This window comes from Triturus cristatus, chromosome 2_2 (genome assembly GCF_964204655.1).
Source record: "Triturus cristatus chromosome 2_2, aTriCri1.1, whole genome shotgun sequence".
Taxonomy (NCBI): domain Eukaryota; kingdom Metazoa; phylum Chordata; class Amphibia; order Caudata; family Salamandridae; genus Triturus; species Triturus cristatus.
In genome coordinates this window covers 277,634,164-277,660,829 of record NC_140582.1, presented here as the reverse complement: position 1 = coordinate 277,660,829, position 26,666 = coordinate 277,634,164, and positions in this window count along the sequence as shown.

Below are 26,666 nucleotides of genomic sequence, written 5' to 3'. Positions count from 1 at the left end.
ACACTGTACACTAATCCAGTCTACACTATTCCACTGTACCCAACTCCACTGAATGACAGTCCATTCTATACTAATCCAGTCTGTACGACTCCACTCTATGCCAATTCGCTATTTGCCACTCTACTACAAGCTATTTGACTGTATGCCACTCTATTTTACACCACTCTGCTCTACCCCACTCCACTCTATGCCATTATACTCAGTGCTACTCCACTCTATAATAGTCCACTGTACCCAACTCCACTCTCACCACTCCACTTGAAGCTATTTCACTCTTCACCACTCTGCTGTATGCCATTCCACTGTACACCTCTCCCCTGTACGTGATTCCACCCTACACCACTCACTGTACATCACTTTACTGCACACTTCTCCACTATATGCCATTCCACTATATGCCTCTCCACTATATGCCACTCAACTCTATGCTATTCTGCTGCATCCCACTACACTGTACCTCACTCCATTGTATGCTGCTTCACTCTTTTTGCCAATGCACTCTATGCAACTCCACTGTATGCTATTACACCCTACCACGATCCACTCTATGCCACTCCATTCTTCACCTCTCCATTGTATTCTATTCTACTGTACGCTACTTCACTCTATGCCACTCCACTTCACTGTATGTTACTCCACTCTATACCACTCCAATGAATGCCACTCCTCTCTTCACCAGTCCACTGTAGTATATGCTATTATATGTGTACCACTCCACTGTATGCTGCTCCACTCTATGCCACTATACTCTACCTCAGTCCACTCTGCGGTACTCCACTCTATGCTGTTCCACTGTACACAACTCCACTCTCACCACTCCACTCTACGCTATAACACTCTTCACTACTACACTTTATGCCACTCCACTATACTATTCCACTCTACACCTCTCCAATCTATGCCACTCCAGTCTATGCTATTCTACTCTACACAATCCATTGTACATCATGTCACTGTTCACCACTTCACCCTATGCTATTCCAATGTACGCTACTCCACTTTGCACCACTCCAGTGTATGCCACTGCATTGTGTATCACTCCACTCTACCCCACTCTACTGTGCACTATTGCAGTGTATGCTACTCTAATGTACACTACTCCAGTCTATACCACTCCCCCGTATGCCATTTCACTGCACGCTATTCCACTGTACGCCACTTAAGTCTGTGCCACTCTACGCTCCTCCCATGTATGCCACTCCACTGTGCGCTATTCCACTCTACTCTACTCCACTGTACCCCACTACACTTTATGCTATTCTACTCTGTAACACTCCATTTCCTCATACACTGTTTATATGCTTTTATATTATATCACTTAGATCATCAACAATTTGAATATTTGCAATAATAGTTATGACATCGCAAATCACATCTTTTGTGAGAGCACAATGTATGGTAGAGTGGCGAGGTATAGTTAATATATTGGGGCTACCGTGTTGAATACACTTTTTATGGAGATGCATGTACTGTGCATAATTTGAAGGTGTTACTTAAACTAAAAATTAAAGTTATACATTTACAATTTAAAATTTTTGGGGAGATTAGGTTTGATTTGTAGCTACGTAATAAATAAAGGTATGTTAATTTGAGGGTGGTGCATAATTTATAAATTTAAGGTATAGCTGTAACTTTAAAATGTGTCATGTTTGTGTCCTTTAAGCTTGATTTGTATAGAAAGAATAGGAAAGATTTTCCTAACTATAACCAAGTTTTAACCTTTGTTTTTTTCATAATTTTGTCTATTACCATACACAGTGTGGAAATTCATATATCAATTTGCTAATCAAATTGTTAACTGTAACACACATATTGTGATTTGTATACTGGTCTGAGGGGAAGAGTAACTGCATCTACTAATTATCCGTGAGTTATCTCATTATTAGATGCCCATTAATTTTATGAAAAAATAGGAGATTGTACTACTTTTAATAATAGCAAGTTGCAATTTGGTGAGGATGGTTTCCGCATATATATGAGTTCCTTGACTATATAGTTGTAGTCAATATTCTAGCATTTATATTTTTGTAGGACAGTATTGAAAACTCAGAACTGTGACAGGGACAAGCATTAAGGTGTCCCTTGGACAGGTACAATTAGGAAACTAGAATCAATTTTCCAGCAGATGTATCTTCTAGGTCCTTAAATCATACTTCACTTAATTTGCATGAAGATAAACTCTTGCATTCTTTATAGCATGAGTATGTACATGAAAGATTGCTTGTGCCTCTGACCCAGTTGCAGAAGGAGTGGTAAATAGATGGCAACAAGTGTAGCAGGAGTAGGCATTAGTATACCAGTGATCCATTTTCACAATTATGACTTTCACACCTTTAATGTCATTAGAATATAGATACTGTTTGTAAAATGATAATTGCTTTATTAATCGTGCACATAGTTTATGGGACTAAGGTGCTCTATAATTGCAGAGATTTTATGATTAGGATAACCATTTAGTGGACCAACCTCAATCACGGGGGCATGTTGTGTCTCTAGTTCTTAAATTCAACTGTTTCTTTGTATGGTACTTATGAAGGGGTTAAGTCGTATTGAATGGTTTACTAGTTGAAAGAGATCCATTTTATTTTGCAAAGAACAGCCAAATTCTGGTCTGTGAAGCTGGTTTACGTTTCTATTTAAATGTGCAGTGTTGGGGGGCGTGGCTAGCGCCCACTGAGGATGGCGGTGGCTCCGTAGAGCTCCCAGTGATGGCGGTGCAGACGAGGGTTTTGCAATGACTCGCAAGTGAAGAGGACCGGCGGAATTTCCAGCGCAGATGTCAGAATTCAAGCGGTATCTGGCGAAGTTATTTCCGATGCAGGAGGAAACGTCCTTCTGTTTGCATTCTTCATTTTTCTTCCGACGCTCATGGCGCCCGCCATTTTATAATTACTCGAGACCTAACGAGATTTTCTCTCCCTTTGGAGCCACTCAATTCGGCACTATTGTGCTTTTAACCCCCTCACGCTGAGATGCACTTAGCTCACAAGCAATTTGACTTTAATGTGCGCTTTATTTAAAAGTATATTGCCGTCAATGACAGGAATTCTTCCTTTTTTGCCTGAGCTGCCAGCGGCCATTTTGATTCTACTGAGCCCCTTCATGCAGGACTCCTCATGCGCTCTATTCAACACCACAAGTAATTTGCCTCCATTGCCTATCCTTACACGTTTATTTCTGGTTTCTTTTTGACTCCATGATATTTACGCAGGTGTTCCTGAATATGTCACTGTTTGTTCTATTGCATATGTTTTTTCATATTAATGACGTGTGTCATTATATACTTGATATAAGGCACTCTCTTTGATAATTAAGGTCTCCTCTTCATACCAGAGGCTTTTATGACACCTCTCATTGGTGTGAACTATTAACCTAATCCTGCATATCCTGTTATTGATATTTCCTATGTATTACACGCTCTTTTTGGTTCATTGGGCATGACAACTTTTACAGATCTTGTGTGCGCTTTACTTCATTATTAAGTTCGCTGTGGTTTCAAGTGTCTGCCTATATTTACCAGCAATAGAAATTGTGTCTGCTTAATTCGTTTTTTTTTTATATATATGATCATTTATAATTGTCATTTTCATGGGCAGACTTAAAACAGTTAAATAGCTGGTGTCTCCTACAAATCGCTCATCAAGTTCCCGTGCACAATTGTATGCTCATCACGGCAAAATGGAGAACTCTCTGGCCTCCTCCCCAAAAAGTGCATCTGCCGCTTCCTCTAAACTCACCAAGATATCAACAAAGAGGTTGAAAAAGGACCCACCGTCACCACCAAAGCAAACTTCGTCAGTCTCATTGGACCTTCATTTGGAAGAAATACGTGCGCTTCGTCCATTTGTAGAGGAGACTAATTCGAAGATACAAGATTTGACAGATGGCTGAGCAAAGATGGAAGAGAGAATCACTGCAGTAGAACACTGTGTGGACTCCCTAACTTCGACCTGTGCCCAGGTTGTAGTTCTTTAATCACAGGTTGCATCTTGCCAGAAGCCGATTGATAACCTTGAAAACAGGAATAGGAGGAATAATCTATGCATTTATGGCTTGCTGGAGGGCTCAGAGGGGTCCGACCACATAGCTTTTTTCAAATCCTTTTTGCCGACTGTGCTCAAGTTACCAGATATCACCATCTTGAACATTCAACGTGCTCATAGGTTAGGCCCCCTACATTCTTCACCATTTGCTCAACGCAAACCACGAGGTGTTATACTTTACTTTCTAGAGTATGCAGATCTTCTCAAGGTACTAGCTGCAGTCCGATCCCTGAAGTGGATTTCATCCTCAGGAAACCAACTTTTTTTCTCGCAAGATTATGCAAAGCCCACAGCAGACAGAAGAAAATAATTTCTGGCCATGAGGCCTGCTTTGCATTCTATTGGTGCACAATTCGGCTTATTTCAACCATGCTTGTTCAAAATACCTTTCAACAACAGTACCGAACTCTCATTGCCCTGACAAGATGGAAATTTAGAAATGTTATCCTTGATGTCTTTCTCTCTGTAGCAACTTTAGACACAAACTCATATGTCTACTCCATTGGGTTGTCTGCATAGTTCACAGACTACTGAATAGCTTATATAGTGTTATGCTTTAGCTAGTGTAATTCAATGTTTGTTTTTCCAGGTTTACAGTTATAAGGTTTTATTAGTTGTCTATATCTATATAATGTCGTAACTGTTTTATCTAACATTTTTGTTCTCCCATACAGGTTCCTCTTGGCATTGTCTCTCCCCCATGTTTTGTGGTCGCTCTTCCCGAAGTTTTCCCCATCCCACCTTGGTGAGTCCTGACGTGTCATCATTCCATGTGACCTTATCCCTCCCCACCCTCTTTATGTTTTGGACTCATTCTAGTTATAGTTTAGTTTCTTTCTTTTTTAACTCTTTCCTATTCTCAATAGTATCTTCTTTCTTTTCCACTCTTTCATTGTCACTTGCTTCTAACTTCTCTGTGCATATTGCCTCTTGTTTCCATTTCTTATCCTTTACTCTCTATCCTATTTTTCATCTTTATTTCTTTAACATACTCTTATCTTATTCTGCAGGTCTCAATATTGCACATAATGTTCTCCCTTATTGTGCTTTGCATTTGTCACATGTGAATTCACTTTGTCGTTATTGTCCCTACTTCTTTTTTATAAAATTTGTTCGTATTACAGTTAGTTGGTCTGTCTCCTGGTATACACTTTCTTATTTGTTTTTTCCAATGGACAGTTGTTTCACACTCCTCCTCTTGTTTTACGTATGTCTTTACATATTGTCTCTTTGAATGTGAGAGGTCTCCATTCTCCCATTAAAAGGCAAAGGGTCTTGACCCACCTAGCCAAGCTCAGTGTAGATATAGCATGTTTACGGGAATCTCATTTATCAGCAGAGGAGTCCATGAAATTGAGAAGAGGTTGGGTTTGGGAGGTTTTTTACTCACCAGGTGATGGCAAACGGAATGGGGTCCTTACTTTATGCCATAAATCACTTTCTGTTAAAATGTTATCACAATGTTATGACGAAAATGGTCGATGGTTGTTTACTAAGCTTCTGATTGGAAAAGTTCCAAACTCCTTATTAAATGTATAGGTGCCCACTGTTGGTGATTCCTCCTTCTGGTCGTCCTTAGTACAGCAACTTGCAAACTGTATTGATGAAAATGTCATACTCACAGGTGATTTTAATCAAGTTTATGACCCCTTTTTAGATCATAATTCCATGATCTCCTTTGCTCCTCATAAGGCCCACAAATCATTTGAACAGACTATCAAACAATACAAGCTCATTGATGCCTGGAGACTGCAACCCCACTACTAAAGAATACACCTATTACTCTCCAGCTCACCACACTCAATCAAGATTGGGCTATTTTTTAATCTCTCATAACATATCACAGTCATTAATGACAGCAGAGATTGGATCCATTCTAATTTCTGATCATGCTCCTTTTACTATGCAATTAGACATTTTACAGAAACCCTGCACCCCACGGAAGTGGTGCTTCAACAATTCTCTTCTTTTGGACTCGACTTCCATTTCTTTGTTTACTTCTTTTTTCAACGAATATTTTTTATTCAATCAAACTGATGACCTTCCTTTTCATGTGATTTGGGACGCCTTTAATGCATCGATGAAAGACTTTATTATTGGTTATGTCTCAAAAAAACGTAAAAAGTCAAAAGAGCTTACCATATCTCTCCTAGCTAAGATAAAGAGACTTGAACATTCTTGTTATTCGTCAAGATCAAAAGATTGTTTGTCAGAACTTATTGTTGTTAAATTTCAATTCAATAAGGAATCGACGAATAATGCTTCTACTTACCTATTAAGGTCCAGTGCAAAGATTTATGGTGGACAGAACAAATCCGGGAAGGTTCTAGCCAATTTCTTAAAAGTTTAGCATAACAAGTTTAATATAGAATCTATTATGAATGGCCAACAGGAATTAAAATATAAAGACGACAAAATCTTAGATGAACTTTTTAATTTCTATCAAACGCTTTACACTTCAGAAGCCTCTCCTACAGAGCACAGCATCTCTAGGTTTTTGTCTGACATTCACCGATCTCCTTCGGCTCAACTTGACCTTTCTAATTTAGAATTTGACCTCTCACAAAAAGAACTTCATGCTGCACATTTGGCACTTAAAAAAGACAAAACCCCTGGCCCGGATGGCTTTACAGACTAATTTTTACACATGTTGCCTCCTTATTAATCGCAAAATTACATGTTTTGTTAAATTCCTTTTTGCCCTCGGGTAAATCCTCTGGCTCTTTTTCTGAAGCACTAATTTGCCTTATCCCCAAGGAGGGTAAAGACTTGAGATATTGTAAAAACTTTAGGCCCACATCTTTAGTCAATGTTGATTATAAAATCTTCTCTAAGTCTTTAGCCTTTCAACTAGACTTCCACCATTATGACTTATTGGGCTTGGAACAATCGGGTTTCGTTAAATGGCGTTTTATCACAGATAACACCCATTTGTTTGTTGATATTTTATCTAAATCCTCACATATTACGCATCCCTTGGCCGCCATAGCACTGGACGCTGAAAAAGCATTTGATAGAGTGGAGTGGTTGTACCTCTTCCAAACCCTCGAATGGTTTGGCTTTGGACCTAAGATAATTTCCTTAATCTCACTTTTATACTCTAACCCAAGAGCAGCAGTGTGCGCTAATGGCACGTCATCCTCTTTTTTTACCCTGGGAAGGGGTGCTCGCCAAGGTTGTCCACTGTCCCCATTTCTTTTTAACCTTGCCTTAGAACCATTTCTTTTGCGGATTCATCAAAATAAGGACATTCAGGGTTTTAGTTTTAATGATACTGACATTAAATTGGCAGCATATGCTGATGATATGTTGTCATTTATATCCCAACCCCAATCCTCTATTCCTGCATTTCTAAATGAAGTTGACTCTTTTGCATCTGTTTCTGGGTAAAAACTAAATAAAGATAAATGTGAAATATTACCTCTGACGAAATACACCATTAAAGATGATTTTGCTTTCTCAACCTTTGCATTGTGTCCCTAATATATTAAGTACCTAGGTCTCCATTTTACTTCCTCCATCTCTAATACAATTTCAAGATGTATGAATAATTGTATACAGAGATTATCGTCTTTAACTGCTAAATGGCATCCTCTGTACCTATCCTGGTGGGGCCGTCTCAATACCATAAAAATGATGCTGTCCCCCATAGTTCTTTATACAATTTCTAACATCCAACTATCCATTCCTTTAAAAACATTTACAAAAATAAACTCCTTGTATCCTCTTTGGTGCAATAAAAAATCTCATATGTCTTTATCAAAGTTGACCCGCCCAAAATCGGAGGGTGGTATTCATTTTCCTAAATTTCCTATATATCAAAAATCTTTTTTGCTTCGGCAATCATCAAGATGGCTCTAACTCCTCTGCAAATCACCCCTTGTGGACTAAACCTGAGCTCTCCTTTCTATCCCCTTTTTCCTTTCAAGAATATCTCTCGTTCTCCCGAAAACCACAACACCTTTCCACCCCCATAATTAAATATACATCTAAGATTCTGAAACCTGCACACTCAACTGATCCTATAAGTGGGACTCTCCTCTCTAACTCCACGATATGGCACAACAACATGATATTGTTTTTTTTTTTAAATATCTTTTTATTGGCATTTATATATATATACATACTTGACAATCATCATAATCATTGAGATAAAACAGGATCATACGTATTGCAGTTGTTATCGGTTACATCTGACATAATAGCACAAGTGAGTTCCTGCAAAGCAAAAAAGATTAGACTGAGCCACAGTATCACATATACGTTCAATTGCACACAAAACAATTAGTTGCAGTGGATACAGGTCCTCTTTATAGTAAATTCTTGTTCTTAGTTCCAGTTCAGTGGGGAGTGGTTGAACATCTACTCCTGTGGCTATTTGAACGCCTACATGTCTTTGTGATCTACAACACTTCTTCTGGCTTGTATTCTCAGTTACTGCTAAGCTGATAAAAGAAATGCCACCTATAAGGGTAAAACCAAATAATACAAACATTCAACTACAATGAAATCTAACACACCAGAGGTCTGCGCCGTGTATGAGAAACTGTCCGTTTGAAAGATTACCCACTGTGTGACAGGGGAGAAGGCGTGAGGGGGGAGGGAAAAGAGGCCCCAAAATGGATAGGTGCAAGAAGAGGAACCACAGTGTCTGGGCCGGTGTCTATCATTATCCCTAGAGTCGGTCAGGGTTGAAATCAGGGTCTGATTTGGTGTGTGTCGTGTCTCCCATATCTTCACTGCATCAGTCCAGGGTTCAACCAATGGTTTACGCTGTTTAGTAATCCTATCCTCTCGGAGTAGAGCTTGTTCTTCAGCCCTAACCCAGCATGTAATGTCCTCCTCCCAGGCCACCACCAGCGGGGCGTACCTTGATTTCCAACCCACTGCTAGCCTTCTCTTGGCCAGGATAAGAGCCAGGTCAATGAGCAAATTTCCTATTTTTTGTGGTTTGGGGCTCGGAAAAAATCCCAGCAGGCATAGCTCTGGAGAACACGCTAGGGTTCTGGCTAAGACCTTATTAAGAATATCCACAATCTTGCTCCAGAAATCCACTAGTCTGTCACAAGACCATATCATATGATCAAAATCTGGATCCAAATGTGAGCACCTGGGACAGGCCTGATCCTCCCTCCCATAGATTCCATTTAACCTGTGTGGAGTACGATAGGTTCTGTGGAGAATGTTAAATTGCACGAGCTTAAAAGTAGTGTTCCGAGATACCATTTTTGGGCCACTTAGGGCTTTCTCCTATTCCTTCTCAGTCAATTATCTATTTAACGTGCTCTCCCATCTCTCTAATAGTCTAGGCAAAGAGTATGGTGCTGATTCCCTTATTGCTAAATATAACCATTTTATCCAGTGCCCCGCCGAACCCAAAGTTAACAGTGCCTCTAGGGTGGGATGGGTCCCCGGTTCATTCCCGGCTATACCCCATAGTTCTGTCATTGCCCCTCTAAGTTTATGATAGTTTAAAAATTGCCCTGGTGGGAGTTTGTGGTATTCCAGAAACTTATTTAATGGGAGCAATTCACCTTCTCTGTAACAGTCACCAATCAAATGTATTCCCGCCTCTTCCCAACCCACCAATTGTCGCACAGTGAGGGGTGGACCCATTTCCGCCTGGGTGATACCTGTAAGTGGAATACTTGGTGCGTAAAGCAGGGTTCCCTAAGAGCGTGCTATGCATCTGTCCCAGCAAGTTACTGCCACGGAAAGCAGCACCCCAATTAGAGCACTCTTCCTCCGACGGTTAAGCAGCCTAGGGAGTAGGCACATGTGCAGGGCACCAGGTGCAAGAGATAATGTAGTTGAGTCTCTCCCGTCTAACCATCTAGCAAACCATTGGAGCTGGGCCACTAGGTAGTAGGCCTCGAAGTCCAGGACCCCCGATCCTCCACTCACTAATGGAAGTTTCATGGTTTCCAGCGATACTCTGTTACGACCACCATCCCACACCAAATCCCGGAGTATCTCATCCAGAGTTCTCAACCAGTGTTTGGGAATTACCACCGGTAGGTAGACAAAGTAATATGAAAGTTGTGGCAATATTACCATTTTGGACAACGCTACTCTAGCCATGACTGGGAGTTTAAGCGAGCGCCAAAAGGCCACATTTGTTCAAAACATTCTCAGGGCGCCCCCCAGGTTACCATCAGAGAGGTCGGCTTGCATACGATAAATCTCTATCCCCAAGTATTTAAAGTAGACTGATGCCCAATTGAGGTTAGGTGGGAAATCTGGCCACTTAAGGAGAGTAGAATGAAGTGGGAACACGAAAGTTTGTTTTGGATTCAAGCGTAAGCCTGATTCCTCAAATATGCGTATCACCGTATGGATCCCGCTGTGGCCATCTCTTAAATATACTAACACGTCTTCGACATAGAGCGATATAACATGTGAGGTCCCATCAAGAGGTGTCCCCAGTCTACCTTCCTCTTGTCTAAATCGCACCGCCAGGGGTTCCATCGCCAGTGCGAAAAGCAATGGTGATAGGGGGCATCCCTGTCTGGTGCCTCTATGGATAGGGTATGGTGTTGATATCACATGACCAGTACGTACACGCGCCCGAGGCTGTGTATAAAGAAGGCAGACCCATTTCAGCCACCCCTCCCCCATCTGTATCCTCTCCATGATTGCCAATAAAAAATCCCAGCGGAAGGAATCAAAAGCTTTCTCCAAGTCGATCGCAACTACCACAGCATCTGGGAAACCGCCTATCTCTGGATGGAACATCACATGGTACAGTCTCCTAAGATTTGTGGACGTGGATCGTGTAGGAATAAAGCCATTTTGGAACACATGAACCAGGTGTCGCATATGAGGCAAAAGCCGGTTTGCCAGCACCTTGCTCAATATTTTAAATTCCATATTTAAATGGACAGTGGTCGAAACACCGTCAAGTGGGCATGAGCATGTTTGGTTTTGGCAGGGGAATCACCAGAGCCTCTCTGAGAGAGGGTGGCAGTTGTTGGTGTTGTAGCGCAACAGCAACAGGGAGGCCATCCGAACCCAGCGTTTTCCCCCTAGCCATGTCTCTAATCACCATCCTGATTTTGCCAGCTGTGACTGGCAGTGCTAACGAGGTTTCTGAATCGTGATCTATGTTCGGTAGCCTCAGTCTGTCGAGATATGTCAGTAGTTCACCATCCCGAATCACCCCTGGTAATCCATTAAGCATCTCGTAACAAGCTCTAAAGGCTGTATTAATAGCCCTTGGAGAGGAAAGTATCTGGTCTTGTGCATCGGTTATACTGGGAATAGGTTTACCTCTACTCTCTGGTTTAATCAACCAGGCCAATAATAGTCCAGCTTTACCTCCCTCCATGTTTTGTTTTGTTTGATATGTTTTAAAGTCCAAGGCTCCCACTCTATCCCAGGTAGAATTATGGAGGCTTTTCACGTCTGCCAATTTACCCTGCGATCTAGACCCACCTGCTATTTCTCTGTCAAGTGCTAGGATTTTTCCCTCTAGATCATCTAATTCCTGGGTCACCATTTTCCTGAGTCCCGTCTTCTGTCCCAGGCAATGTCTCCGGGTCACCACCTTCAGCGCCTCCCATTCTACTAATGGGGAGCTGGCAGGCCCATGGGGGCAGATTTACAAGAAAGTGACGCATCTGTACAGATGCGTCACTTTCCCTGCGCCACCCTTACAAATCCTTGCGCCACACTAGAAGTGCCGTATTTACAATACAGAGCACTATGGCGCAAGGATTGACAGATGCGTCAGAAATTCTGACGCATCTGTTAGCGGAAAAGTCACGCATTTGCTGGAGTTGTGTCGCAAGCACGACGCAACTCCAGCAAGGCGTGTTGAGGCCTATGCCCACTACACAGCATCACTACTTACGCCTGCTTGAAGCAGGCGTAAGGTTTTGACGCAGTGGCGTCCTAAAAGTGGCGCCGTGAAATCTTGTAGATTTCACTGAGTCACTTTTACGAGGCCTTCCTGCGTGGGAACACCCATCCTGCATACATTATACCTGACGCAGGTATAATGTGACGCAGGGCTTTACAACGTGACGCATCTCCCTAGATGCGTCACGTTGTAAATAGGCCACATTGTTTGCGCCGCTGTTGCGTCAATAAAGTGACGCAACTGCAGCGCAAAAGTCACGCAAGGGGCTTGTAAATCTGCCCCATGGTTTTCTGTAAAATAATGTCCCAGGGCTGCTGAAAGAAGCTGGCGGAAACCGTCATCTTCCAATAACACTGGGTCTAGTCTCCATATATGGATGGGTGTCCTCTCTGGGGAGGGCATAAATTTCAGTAGCAGTGGGCCGTGATCCAACAGGGATCTACCCAGATACTCAGCTCCTGACATCATATTGGACATTACAGCAGAGCAGAAGAACATATCCAATCTAGTGTGTAAGTCAAATAAATGTGAATATTAGGAGTATTCTCTGCGCTGTGTATTTTGTAGTCTCCATATATCTAGCAGTTCCCACCCAGCAGCCCAACTCCTAAGTCCCTTCGCAGTAGTGGCGGCCAAGGTACCCCCTAGTGGAGGGGTGGATCTATCCCAACCTACATCCCACACGCAATTGAAATCTCCTCTCTCCATCAGGTTTCCATAGGACATTCCTGACAGTTTACACAATAAAAGTCCCAAAAAGGGAAGCTGTTCCCGGTTAGGGGCATACACCTCCCACTGTTATCTCCTTCCCATTTACCATGCCGGTGATGATTACAAACCTTCCCTCTGTGTCTATGATTTACCAATTGAGGGAGAAAGGGACACCTGGGCAAATCCAAATCAGCGCTCCCCTCGCAAAGGCCGAGTAAGTGGTCGCAAATAATTGCCCTTGCCATGTGCGTCTAAGTCTGGTGACTTCTTTCACACTAAGGTGAGTCTCTTGTAACAGGACTATATGGGCACCCCTGTGTTTAATGTAATTCAGGATACTGTAGGGTTTTGAGGATGAACCCATGCCCCTGATGTTCCATGCAAGGAAATTATATTCCTCAGTCCGATCAGTGTGTAATGCCATCTGTCTGTGTGACACACTCCCTCCGCCCCCTCCCCCACCCCCGCCCACCCGCAAAAACATTTTAGACCATCTGGCGTATAACAAAAATCCCAACTGTGTAACTCCCCAACCCAAGAGCGGTCTGACAACTGTCAGCTGCCCAAACTTAAAGTAATACTGCATAACAGTTACCTACAACAAACAGTCAAGGCACAAGGCTACTCGCACTAGTGCCTACAGGGAAGCTAGGTCTTCTAGAGCCTAGTCAACAGTTACCAAGCCCAGATGACTTCACAGACTAATGGGCCGTTCCAGCCCCACCCAGGTGTGCCCACCCAGAGGACCACCCAGGTGTTCCCCAACATAGCAACAATACAAAGTATGAGAAAATAAAATGTCACTTATCACATGAGGCCATCAGAAGTTTGAGGAGTCACTACAGGCATGGAACCACTATCTGCATGAGAGGCGTTTATCTCAGAGTTCTCAGTTCTGTATTTAGCCTCCGAGTCTCTGTCCAGTGAAGCTTCCCTGCTTCGCATATTGGTTGACACAGCTTTCAGTGCCTCTGCTCTCACTAGTGCTGTCCTGGAAGGACTTGGTTTCATCATTGACGTCCGTCGCTGTCTCCTTCACAGTCGTTTCTCTTGGGTGCGTACTACTGGCTGGTGTCCGTTGCATGGTTTAGGAGCACCTTCTGGTTTGTAGGCCTCAACCCATTCCCAGGCCGCCTTAGGGTCCTCCCAGAAATGAGTTTTTCCATCTAGCATGATTTTAAGTTGAGCTGGAAACATCAGTGCATATTGGATTTCCTAATCACGTAGGGCTCGTTTCACTTCCAAGAAGGAAGTGCGGCGTCTCTGCACTTCCATTGTGTAGTCTGGAAATAAGGACACTTTATTATTATCCACCATGTAAGGACTGTCTGTTCGAGCTTTTTTTCAATTACAGATCCCTGTCCCGAAAGTGGAGCAATCTAGCCACCACAGCCCGAGGTGGTCGCCCTGGCGCTGGCGCTCTGGCTGGTACCCGATGTGCGCATTCCAGCATGTAGAATTGTGATAGACCCTCCAGTGCTACTACTCCTCGCAGCCATGTCTCCAGGTAATGGACCATGTCTGCTCCTTCCACTCCTTCCGGCAGGCTGAGGAGGACCCACACATTATTTCTTCGATTGCGCCCTTCCGTGTCCTCTGCCCATCGATCTAGTACATTAACTCTGGTGGACAAGTCTCCTACCTGTGTAGTGAGGGCTTGTTGCGCCTGTGTAAGTGTTTCCAGTGTCATTTCCGTTTGTTTCACTCTGTCCAATAATTTCGCGTGTTCAGCTCGTAGCAGACCCAGGCCCACTGCAACCATGCTAATATCTTGATGCAAGGTCTCCTTAGTGTCGGCAATAGCTTCCAGGATCTTCGTGAACTGTTGGTGGATAAGTATTTCTGTTTGGTCAATGTGTCGTCCGTTGGTACATGACTAGATGTGCTCTCCTCCTGGTCCTGAGGGGGACCGACTTGTTTCCCTTTAGGTTTCCCCATTTGCGACGCGGTGTGGGCTCTTGCGGAGGAGCGAAGGCGTTGTTCCCCAAGAGGGCCTAAAACACTCGCCAGCGTCCCTGGTCACCACCACTCAACTATCTGATCCTTGCACTCCAGGGTCTGTTTATCACAGCCGGGTAGTGGTGAACTATGCTCGGGCAGTGCAGAGGTATGTCCAAGGTGCGAGCCTTATTCGCTGTCCGCTCCTGTGGGAGTAGCACAGGTGAGTGTTGGCTAGATCCAAAGCTTCTGAAGTGCCTACCCACTGTGGAGCATTTACAGTTACTGGCAGCAGACTTTGCGACAGCACTCTCAGGTGTCGCTTCAGCACTCCCTGACCCTTAATGAGGCACTATGCGATTCCCCCAAGCACCGCCACAAATCCACACAATACAGTTGGTGATCACGGAGGCACATCTATGAACACAAGGATCTCCATGCAGTCATCAGGTCTTTCCACTATTTCAGGACAAAGTGCGTCATAGCAGTGGTCTGTCAGTGTCTTTCATGCTCTGGTGAACATTCGGCTATGCTGAACAAACCAGCCGTTTCACCACTAAATGCCAGCCTTTCTGCATGCCTCACTCCCCATCAACAAGTTGTTTCAGGCAGGGCAGAAGACTGTAGGAGGGTCATGTGGGACAATCTGGGCTTCAAGCTTGTAAGAAGCCTGTCACCATTCACCGCACAAGGCCTCTTGCGGGGGTTACAATGGGTCTTACTTCGCTCACCAATCCACCATCGGCTCCGTTCTCCTCTGGGTATAGCGCACCCAATCCAGGTCCTGGCCACGGAAATATGCCCCCGCAGCAGATCTATGTACCCGCTTTATTTCAGGACTGGTGGGCGTCCTACCGAGCGCCCCCCGCTCACTGCACCAATATTGGGGGCCCCTCCACCGAGGCTTCAGCGCTTCTCCTCTCGTGGGTCTGCCACAGCAGCAAGCGGGCGGAGCGTACCTCGAGGCCAGCCGTCCGCGAGGACTCAATCACAGTCGCAGCATTGTAGGAGTCACGGGGTAAGTCCGTCTCAGTCTTTTGCGCCCCTGGATCGGTGGCGCATCTTCCAAGCTCCGTAGCCGGCTGGTGCGGGCAGCTCCGGCCGGGGCCCAGTTCGCCGTTTCTCCTCAGGCCGCCATTTGTAGTTGATGCCTCAGTTCGGTCACGGCCATTCAGCAGGTCCCAGCGGTGATTCCGACTGCAAGACACACCATCAGAGTTGCGCGTGGCTCCCATGGGTCAGGACCCCAGCGGTGCGCCCCTGGGTCCAGTCGGATTAGCCGATCTACAGGATAATTACTTAGGCTGATGCTGACCTCTCGGCTCACGCATCCGCCATCTTCGGATTCGAAGTCACGCCCCCAACAACATGATATTGATACGTGATAAACTTTTCTACTGGAAATCATGGAGGCAAAAGGGTCTAATATGGGTTCACCAATTATACATACAAGACCAATTCATGTCCTTTGCGCAGGTTAAAAAGTTTGTTTGCTTTACCATCCTCCTTCCAATCTAAATATACACTTTTAAAACAAGCTATTTTGGATGCGTACATCCATTGCACACCACCCAACTCCTTCATTACCCCTGCCAATTCTCCGGTTGACAAATTGCACTCCCTATTACAAGTTAACCCCAAAGCTTCTGCCATTTATAAATATTTACAATTTTCAGGCACTCCATGGGACAAATCTAAGACAGAAATCTCTTGGGAGCAAGATCTGGGTGTTGACTGGTCAACTACTTTTTGGAACAAGATACGGGGTAAAATTAGGAAATCCTCGAGAGCTGCCAACACCACACAGACACTCTTTTTTATTTATAATAGGCTGTTACTCTCTCCAGTTGTTCTGCATAAAAGACACACTTGTGTTTTGGATGACGGTTCGACATTGTCTTCCCTTATGCGGACCTTTACCACTTACTTTTTAAATGCCCACCTGTTCATGATTGTTGGAAAAAGGTTTGGGCCCAAATCAATTCAAATTTTCATTCCAACTTTCCTTTTTCTGTTTCCAATGTATTTTTGGTTAGTTCATCCCCAGTGTGGTCAGACCATACTTCAAATACACAAATTGTAGACATTTTATTGGCGGTTGCCTTTCAGTAGATTACTAAAAATTGGAAAGACTTTACCAAATTATCCTACCAAGCTTGGTGGTATGCTATTTGTATAATCACAGATTAGAAACAACTTTCGTGTCCCCAATTACCATGGCCACGAAATGTCTGCGTTTATGGCTACCTGTTACAACATTCATCGAAGCTAGTGCTAGACGTTCATCTTCTTTACCTCCTGTACAACAAGAAGTTTCCAAACCTCCATGTCTTTCTTTTATTGACTTTTTATTAATTCTTCCTTTTCAGATAAACCAGTTTTTGATTGTATATATGCCTACCTTCTCCTTGTATTCAAAAGATGTTTCATGTGATTATGTACTGTTTTCTTGCTCTTTGTATTGAGATTTACATTCCCCTTAATAAACGTATTTCTGAACTTAAATGTGCAGTGTTAAACGTCTACTTGTTAAAACAAATATGATCCAATATGTTTGACATAAACAAAAGAACCAAAAGAGCACCAATAGTGATTGTGAATAGACCTATATTTATTATTCCACCATTGTTTGTGAGATCATTGACAGTGTTCAAAATGTCGAATTTTTCAGGTAGTATGAGCAACAGGAATCCTAATTTTAGTTCTCATAGTAGGCCCTGGCATGCACTATCTACAGCGCAGCCACTCTGGGTTTATTTGCACACCTATTACACCATAGGTCAACTTGCTCAGTATGGAAAAGCATTTTGACAACAAAATCCATGTTTCAATTAATAATAAAGTAGTGCATATTGCAGCAAATATGAATCGTTTGTTACTGTATGCTCAATTAATTTCCTAATGCTTTACCAGGTGCAAACGTTTCTGAAATTGAGGATTTCTTCAATATTTTTCAAATGTCTGGTGGTATGTCATTTAAGATTTATGAGAAATTATCTTCTAACAATAATTCCAATTTAAAGGAACCAGTACACTTTTGAATTCGGAAGTAGATGGGTTTTTTTATTCCAAGAATGACAACAAATGTGTAAATTAAGCTGTTTAAAATTAAGTTAACTGATAGAACTTACTTATTAGCATTGCAATGACTATACTGGTTCATTAAAACATTTGCTTTATGAGTGTCCAATTATATTTAAGTTTTAGTGTGAAGTATTAAATATTATATGAAAAACAATTACTATGGGCAATCATATTTCTAACTTCATACTTATCTGCAAATATTTCGATCCTTATTTTGGTTTGTCTTATGTGAATAAAATATTGTTTGACTTTTTAATTTCTTCTGTAATTAAATCCATAACATCTACCTGGAAAGATTCTAAAATGTTATCCATTCATAAGTGGTGAGTGTAGGAAGTCTTCACCAAACAAGGGGGTAGATTAAATTCTCTTAGAAATTGATGAAAAATATGTTTTTTGTTCATGTTACAAAGAAATTGTAACTTGCATATTATAGTGACATATTGCCATTTAACAATAATTCATATGATACAAGTATATTGTAAGTATCTCAATCCTCTGTGTTATCTCTATTTTTCTTTCTTTTGCCCTTTTATATTAATATTGTGAATATGTGGTATTGCTTATTTATTTCTGTTAAATGATAAAATACAAGGGTTTCAATTAGCCATTCAACACACTTTTTGGTATGTCCTTTTTATTGTCTTATTATATTTAATTCAAGAAATTATTCTGAACATAAAAAAGTAGTTTTTTTTTTTTGAATTAAGAGGTGATTATCTTAATCATAGTTCATTGCAGATCATTGTATTCAGAGCAAGTGGTAAAATGTTTGCCTCAAAGAAAATTAAATGAAGCTGTATACATGCACTACATGCACTACATCCTTTAAACTATCAAGCCCAAGGCAATTAATTGAGGATTTGCTCAAACACTTTAAACCATCTCTATAAAATATAAAGAATAGTCAGATATCCTTTAATGTTGTGTATTTTGTCTATTTGATTTATTTCTTTTATGTTGCACGCATTTATTCTAATTGGACATTAAAGAATCCACAACACAGCTCATTTGCAGTAAGATAACATTCATAATTTAGATATTTAAAAAAAATGCGAAAATATGCAACAAAAAGTCCTCTCTTCTTCATTTGTTCAGAGGCATCCTGTGGTGATGTACAGTGGCGGCCTGCTTGTTTCAAGTACATGAATGAACGCAGCAATGAAAAAGAAAAAGTCTCTCAGGTACTTTTTTTGTAAAATGGAAATCAAATGTGCGTATTAGAATTTAAATTGTGTTTGAGTTTTGCTAGGTTTGTGATCTTTTATTTAATGCTCAGTTTCCAAAATGCAAATTTCCAAGAAACAGACATGAAAAATGTACATGTCTTTCTCTCTTGTCTCCTTTGGGTTTGGAGTAGAAAGCTAAGTATGGATGGCAATGCTTCTGAATCCATGAATGCAGTGCATCACAATAAGCCTTCTCTCTTGACATGAACTTGAGTGAACACAAGTTCCTGTCTTAATAGTTAGAGTATTTGCTCTGTGTCACAAGTTAATTCTTGTTGAGTACTGCATGTTGTTTGTATAAAAATTCTTGAAAAATGAAAAAAAAAGGGAAGAACACAGGTCTTGCCAGTAGATGATGCAAATAGTGAGCCCTATTACATGTGTAAAAAAATCATAGAAGTGTAGCATTTCTAATTTTACAATACAATTATTGAACTACGATGGGAAATTTGAATTGCAGAGTTTGAGGGAGGAAACTTCATGGGTAATTTGAAGAATGCCTGTGCATCAGGGACGGGCAACAGCTGGTTTAGTAGACCAATTATAAATTTGTTATGTGCCTATTTTGTCTGTGTTTTTCTATCCCTTTATGCAGAATGGCATTTGTTGGAGTGATCAAACTGTAAATATCGTGCACAATTGCCTTGCCCATCACATAAGAGGCAGATAAGTAAATGTATTCCTAACATTAGGTTTAAATATTCATTTTTTTGTATTTATAACTTCTGAATGAATATTTATTCCTAGATGTAGAATTAAAAGTCTTCACAACATTAATAGAGGGGTTGGAGCCCGATAATATCTACATTATGTACAATATGTTACTATTAGTGACTATCCGTCTGTTTGAAGATCTCTCTTACCAGGATGGAAAGGTCTGTACTGGCCCCCGTTGGAGTCCTGCAGGATCACACAAGCTGTCAAATACTCCAGTGAGAGTACTGTGGGACTGGTGGGACAAAACATCTTTTTTGCATTTTGGGGCTGGAGCACCCATCTTGGACCCCACATAAAGACCGGGGGTTAAGGTACTCCTACTGTGAAAAACTGGATTTCTGGTTGGCGGAGGTATGCACCCTGTCAAAGCAGGAACCACAATCCTAGTCAGGGTAAGTCACCATAAATTAACCTATGCTCAGGCTCTGGTAGCTTGGCACAGAGCAGGCAGGCATAACTTAAGAGGCAATGTGTAAAGTATTTGGGCAACACTTCAAATAGTAACACAGTGAAGAGACCTTGAAAAGAACGAAATGACAAAATTCCAATAAGTATAATCGGGGTTATGAATTTTTAATATTAAATGAAATTGCAGTGCTTAAAAGCTTGAAGTATAAAATGGTGCTATATGGTCATGCTAGAATGGGGTAGATCCAAAAGTTCTGGCTGACCATGATGGAATGCAGGTCAGAGACAGGGTCCACAGCAAATTACCTCAGTTGTGTTGTCGATGGAGTTGAGATGCTGGAAGTAAGGAGGAGAAGCATTGTTGTCGAAACATTAAGTTGAAGGCGATGATTCAGCACCAAGCAACATAAAGTCACAGATGCGCTGGGAAGTGGAGACAATGTGCTGCACAGTCAGTGATGCTATCTGGTCTGTGCAGAAGCAGTGATGCGTCGGCATTGAGGGACAAATTCAGAAAGAACAAATTGATGGACAGAATGCAGAACAATGTCATACATTCACCCAGTACAGAGATCTGGGCCTAAATCCATCGGTTTTTTGCTCACCATGCCATTCCAATTTGAGCCCAGCCATATGCAAATCAGGCTTGACCCTGTGCCCTATAGGAACAGTCCAACCCGAACTGCAAGGCCAGGTCCTCCCTGGACTGGAAACAAGCATCCTAGGCCCGGTTCCGGGGTTTCACCCCTCATCAGCCAGGATAGCTTGACTCCAGTGGCATGAAGAGCACAGGACCCACATCTGGGCATACCCATCCCACTCGAGTGACAAATTCACAAAGAACAATTGATGGACAGAATTCAGAACAATGTCATACATTCACCCCAGTACAGAGATCTGGGCCTAAATCCATTAATACTTTGCTCACCATGCCATTCAAGTTTTAACCCAGCCATATGAAAAACAGTCTTGACCCTGTGCCCAATGGGAACAGTCCAGCCCGAACTGCCAGACCCGTTCATCCCTAGACTGGAAACAAGCATCCTAGGAGCAGTTTCGGGGTTTCTTCCCTCATCAGCCAGGAAAGCTTGACTTCAGTGGCATGGAGAGCATGGGATCCATGTCTGGGCATACCCATACCACTCTGGGTTACAAATTCAAAAAGAACAATTGATGGATAGAATGCAGAACAATGTCATACATTCATCCAAGTACAGAGATCTGGGCCTAAATCCATTTTCTTTTGCTCGCCATGCCATTCCAGTTTGAACGCAGCCATATGCAAATCAGTCTGCACCCTGTGCCCAATGGGAACAGTACAGCCCAGCCTGGTCCTCCCTGGACTAGAAACACGAATCCAGGACCGGTTTCAGGGTTTTACCCCTCGTCAGCCAGGATAGCTTGACTCCAGGGGCATGGAGAGCACTGAACCCACGTCTAGGCATACCCGTCCCACTTGGGGTGACAAATTCAAAAAGAAAAATTGATGGACAAAATGCAGTACAATGTCATACATTCACCCCAGTACAGAGATCTGGGCCTAAATCCAGCCCTTTATATCCAATACCAAGGGCCCAGCACTGGATTAGCACCTCTTGGCAGGGCAAGATCTGCAGCATGCAAAGTCCAGGTACTGTTGCAGGTTGATAAGATGTCTTTTAATGTCTTTGATGTCCCTGAGACTTAGAACAGAACAGTGGGCAAGCCAGCATGCCCTTGAAGTCAATATGGGTTCAAGTGAGATGGGTGCAGACCTTCCTCAGCAGGGCAAAGAGTAGCAGGCAGTAGGGCAGCACAACAGGTGGAGAAGTGTGGCTCAATGATTAGAGCGGCAGACCCTGATGCAGAGGTCTAGCCCGGGACCAGGGTTCAATTCCCTGCCTCGGCGGGTCTTGGGCTCAAAATTCCACGGACCTGATAATTCTCGCCTCGGTGCCATTCTAATCATGGAGTCCCACTCTGCAACTCTGGGCAATAGCTTGCTTAATCTCCACAACGGCCCCCACAACGCTAAGGATGCCTGGCCTTCACCTTGGGGGTGCCCAGGAGTGGACGCCTCACAGGGAAAAGCCAGGATGGGTTCCACAGCGGTATTCGTACAAGCGCCGAGAGGCCTCCGGGTAGTCGTGCGCTATACAAGTATCCATACATTTACAACAGAAAATCATTTCTTCCAGAGCAGCTGTCCAGCAGAGTGGCTGGCCTTGTAGCAACACAACAGTCCTTCCACCTGGTAGAGTTCTTCACAGGTCCTAGTTGTGTACTGAAGTGGTAGGGTCAGAAGTGCAGGTCTTATACCCAGGTGTGCCTTTGAAGAGAGGGGGACTTCAAAGAAGAGTTTTGAAGTGCAGAGAGGTCATCCCTCGCAACTCTAGCCCCAGACTCACACCAGGGGTTTTGCAGCCCTCTGTGTGGGGACAGGGCACAGCCTATTCAGGTCTACATGTCAGCCCCTCTCTCTGAGCCTTCCCAGGATGGCCCATCAGATGTGGATGGCAACTCAGTCACAGCTAAACTCCTTGTGTGCTGTCTTGTGCGAATGCCCAAAGTTCAGCTGTCACCCATGCCAGATGTATTTTGTAGACAGTCTGCAGGCACACCGAGCTAAAAGCAGAGAAATGCAATCCTTCTAAAAGTGGCATTTTAAAATAGTTAATTATAAATTCCACCTTACCATTAAAGGGGAATTATCATTATCATTCTAATTATATGAAACATGACAGATCTACTCCTTTTCTGTCAGGAATTACAGCTTAAAAGTATATTGAGTATAATGTATAATGAGAATTCCCAAGGTTACCCTATGAGAGGAATAGGCCTCAGAGTAGTGAAAAGTGGATTTGTGTGTTTTTCAGTACCAGGGCATTCAAAACCTAAAACTATATATCCTACCTCTTGATGACACTGCACCTTCCCCTATAGGCTACCCAGGGTCTACCTTACACGTGACTTATATGTAAGAAAAGGGGAGTTTAAGGCTTGGCAAGGGGATTTAAATGCCAAGTCAACATGGCAGTATAAACTGCACACACAGGTTCTGCAGTGACATGTCTGAAACATGTTTGAAGTGCTACTTGTATGGGTGGTACAATCAGAGCTGCCGAGACACTAGTAGCATTTAATTCACAGGTCCTCTGTACATGTAGTGCACTCTACTAGGGGCTTAGAGGTAAATTAAGCATGCCAATTGTGGATAAGTCAATCAAACCATATTTAAGGGAGAAACCACATGCACTTTAGCACTGGTTGGCAGTGGGTGGCTGTGGTAAAGTGCTCAGAATTCTACTGCAAACAAAAAAAGTTCAACAAAGTTGGAGGCAAACAGACAACAATTTTGGGGGAAGACCACCCAAAGACTGACAGGTCTAGCACCTACTATGCCCCATCATATGTTTTTTAAAAACATTACTCCAGGACAGGAGGAAGTTCACATGTCTTGTAATGGCGTACGCACATTTTTATTTTCAGCCAATCAGATTCCTTGATACCATTGAAGAGCTGGGTCCCACATTACCAAGACACCCTACTAGGATAAAAAATCCCTTGAGGCCAATCAAAAGGATCTATTGTCCTAATTTATAGTCCTGCGATACACCTGCAGGAATCCAGCTGGACCATCCATCCAAATAACTCTTGTCTTAATTTTCTAGAGAACAGCTAAATGGAATTGTACCAAATTCCAAACAACACATTTTCTGAGTGAAGATCTTGCTTTCTGCCAAATTTGGTGTAACCCTGCCATTCTTTCTTTATCATTTCTAAAATTCCCCATTGAAATTGCATGGGGAAAAAAGTGTTTTGCGAACCCACCCTTTTTCTCATCCCCGCTTGATGGATCACACTGAAACTTTCCGGAAGGGAACTAAGGTTGATGAACTTTTTTGGGAAAGTTTTGTGAAGATTCATAAAATTTGCATATATAGGGACGCTGATCCTCTGAGGATCTGACAGTCCCTGTGCTGCAATCTGATTGGCTACCAACACTCCAACCAGAAAGTGTTGGCAGCCATCTTGGGATTCGACTTCAGTGAGTCCTACAAAAAAAAATGCAAAGTGGTCAGGGTAGGAATACCCTTACCCCCTAACTGTGATCCTAGGGTCCCCCTGTGACCCGGCAGGGCCAAAAAGCACTTTTAAAAAAGAAAATTGCAGCAGAAACTCGATGGAGCCATGATTCCATGGCAGTTTTTTTTTAAAGCATGGCTCCTGCGCTTGTTTTGATTAGAGCCCCAGAGTGGCCAGGTCCTAGGGGCATTTTTAAAAAGGAGGGGGTGCGCTCGGGCCCCAGCCTAAGGCTCTTTGAGTCCCAGGGACCACCACCTCCGTGGGGCTTTATGTAAATATTGGGGGGAAGCCATGCAGACCACCCTCCTTGGGCAGATTTAAGGCCCACAGACCCCCAACTCCCTGGGGGTTAAATTATGAAGGCCCCATCCCCTTTGTCCACCACTTTGCAAATGCACCTGCTGGAACACTGCTGGCTGGGGGATCAAGTCACCATCTATGCTTAGTGTCCTTGGGGGCAAAGAACACCTCCATCAGTAAGTCTCACAAAGCAGGATTTCTGAGAGCTCATATGAGGCCCTGTCCCTTTTCTCCACCACTCTTCATTGGAGGATATAGTCCCCTTGAATGATTAAAGTCCTTGGGGTCATGAACCCCTCCCGTTACTATCAGTAAGCCCCATACAATGGGATTACTGAGAGGTCATCAGAAGTCTCACCCCCTTTGTTCAGCACCCTGCAAACACGCCTCCTAGCGCACTACTCATTGGGGTATGAAGTCCCCTTGGCTACTGAGAGTTGTTGGGGGCCAGGTACCCCTCCTGTTACCACCACTAAATCCCACACAGCGAGATTACTGAGAGCTTGTTGGAGGCTCTGCCCATTTCATAAACCACTCTGCAAACGTGCCTTCTGTTGCACTACTCATTAGAAAGTAAGTCCCCTTGGATGCTGAGGGTCATTGGGGCCAAGAACCTCTCCTGTTACCACCACTAAGTTCGGCATGTCGGGATTGCTCAGTGCTCACCATAGGCCCCACCCGCTTTGTCAACCACATCTGCAAATGCACCTCCTGAATCACTACTCATTGGGGGATGAAGTTTCCTTGGTTGCTGAGGTTCCTTGAGGGCAAATAACCCCTCCTGTTGTGTTACCGCCACTAAGTCCCACATAGTGGGATTGTTGAAAACTCATCATAGGCCCCACCCCCTTTGTCAACCACATGTGCAAATACACCTACTGGTACACTACTCATTGGGGATGGAGTCCCCTCGGATGCTGAGGGTGGTCATTGGGGGCCAAGAACCCCTCCTGTAACCACCAGTAAGTCCCACACAGCAGGATTACTGTGAGCTTGTCAGAGGTCCCGTCCTCTTTGTCAATCACTCTGCAAACAAGCATTCTGGTGCACTACTCATTGGGGGATGAGGTCCCTTTGGATGCTAACGGTCATTGGGGGCCAATAACCGCTTCTGTCACCACCAGTAAGTCCTACCCAGAGGGATTGTTCGGCGCTCATTGGAGGCCTGCCCCCTTTGTCCACCAATCTGCAAACATGCCTCCTGGCACACTACTGGTTGGAGGATGAAGTACCCTTGGATGATGATGGTTCTCGGTGGCCAAGAACCCCTCCTGTTACCATGAGTAAGTCCCACACAACAGGATTACTGCAATGTTTTTTGGTCCGACCCATCTTTTCAAACTTATCCCCCCAAAATGTTCATCCACCTCAGCTCGTTTTGAGGTGATCCATCCAGCTGGGGCTAAGAAAAAAGTGGGTAAGAAAAAGGGGAGTTACAAAACGTAAAATCTCCATTTATTTTCCAGAGGAACTGTTCTTTAAGATAGTTTTTTAGAAAAAACTGCTGTATGGTCAGATCTTGGTCTTCAGATTCTGCTTTTTGTGATTTGGTGTAAATCCGTTCAGTAGTTTTTGAGATATTGAGGGTCCAATATAATTGCATATTTTGTCAGTAGGGCTCTCGAGAACCCAACAAGCATCCCCAAAGAGCACAAAATCAAAAATGAAACCTGTGATTGGTCAAGAGCCCCATTTTTTCCATGAGCCCTACCACTCCTATGAGCCCCGCAAGCACTCTGATTGGCTGAATATTTGAATGTTTGAATTGAAATGGTCGCCATTACTGTTTACTGTAAAAAATGAAAGAAAAAGCCATAAAACGGCATGCTGTCTCCTTAAAGTTGGATAGGAGGTGTCTATGGGATAATTACTTTAAAAATAATAATATGTATATTGTTTTCAACTAATTTTTGCGATCTCGCAGGACTCCAGTAGAATTGTGAATAGTAAAAAGGAGTAGATGAGTTTGCAATACTCTCTATAGTAGGCAAACATATTGTGGATTTTTCTTGGAAGTTGTGTGTAACAGATACGTAATGTGATGTTTGGGAGGTTAGATTTTTAAAAATAAATGATACAATCACACAAGACTCTCGGGGGATCATGAAAAGTAGGAAGGAGTATTTCATGGTTGTTCTGCTATGCACATTTAATACTGTATGAAGGAGCCTTACAGGAGATGGTGTCTATCAGACTCTGCTATTTATAATCATTTGTTTGAGAAGAGTTGTGAGTAGAGTTAAGGCTCAACCATACATCCTACTGCCCACACCTACCATCTGAGATAGAGACCTAAAAGCAGAGCTGAGT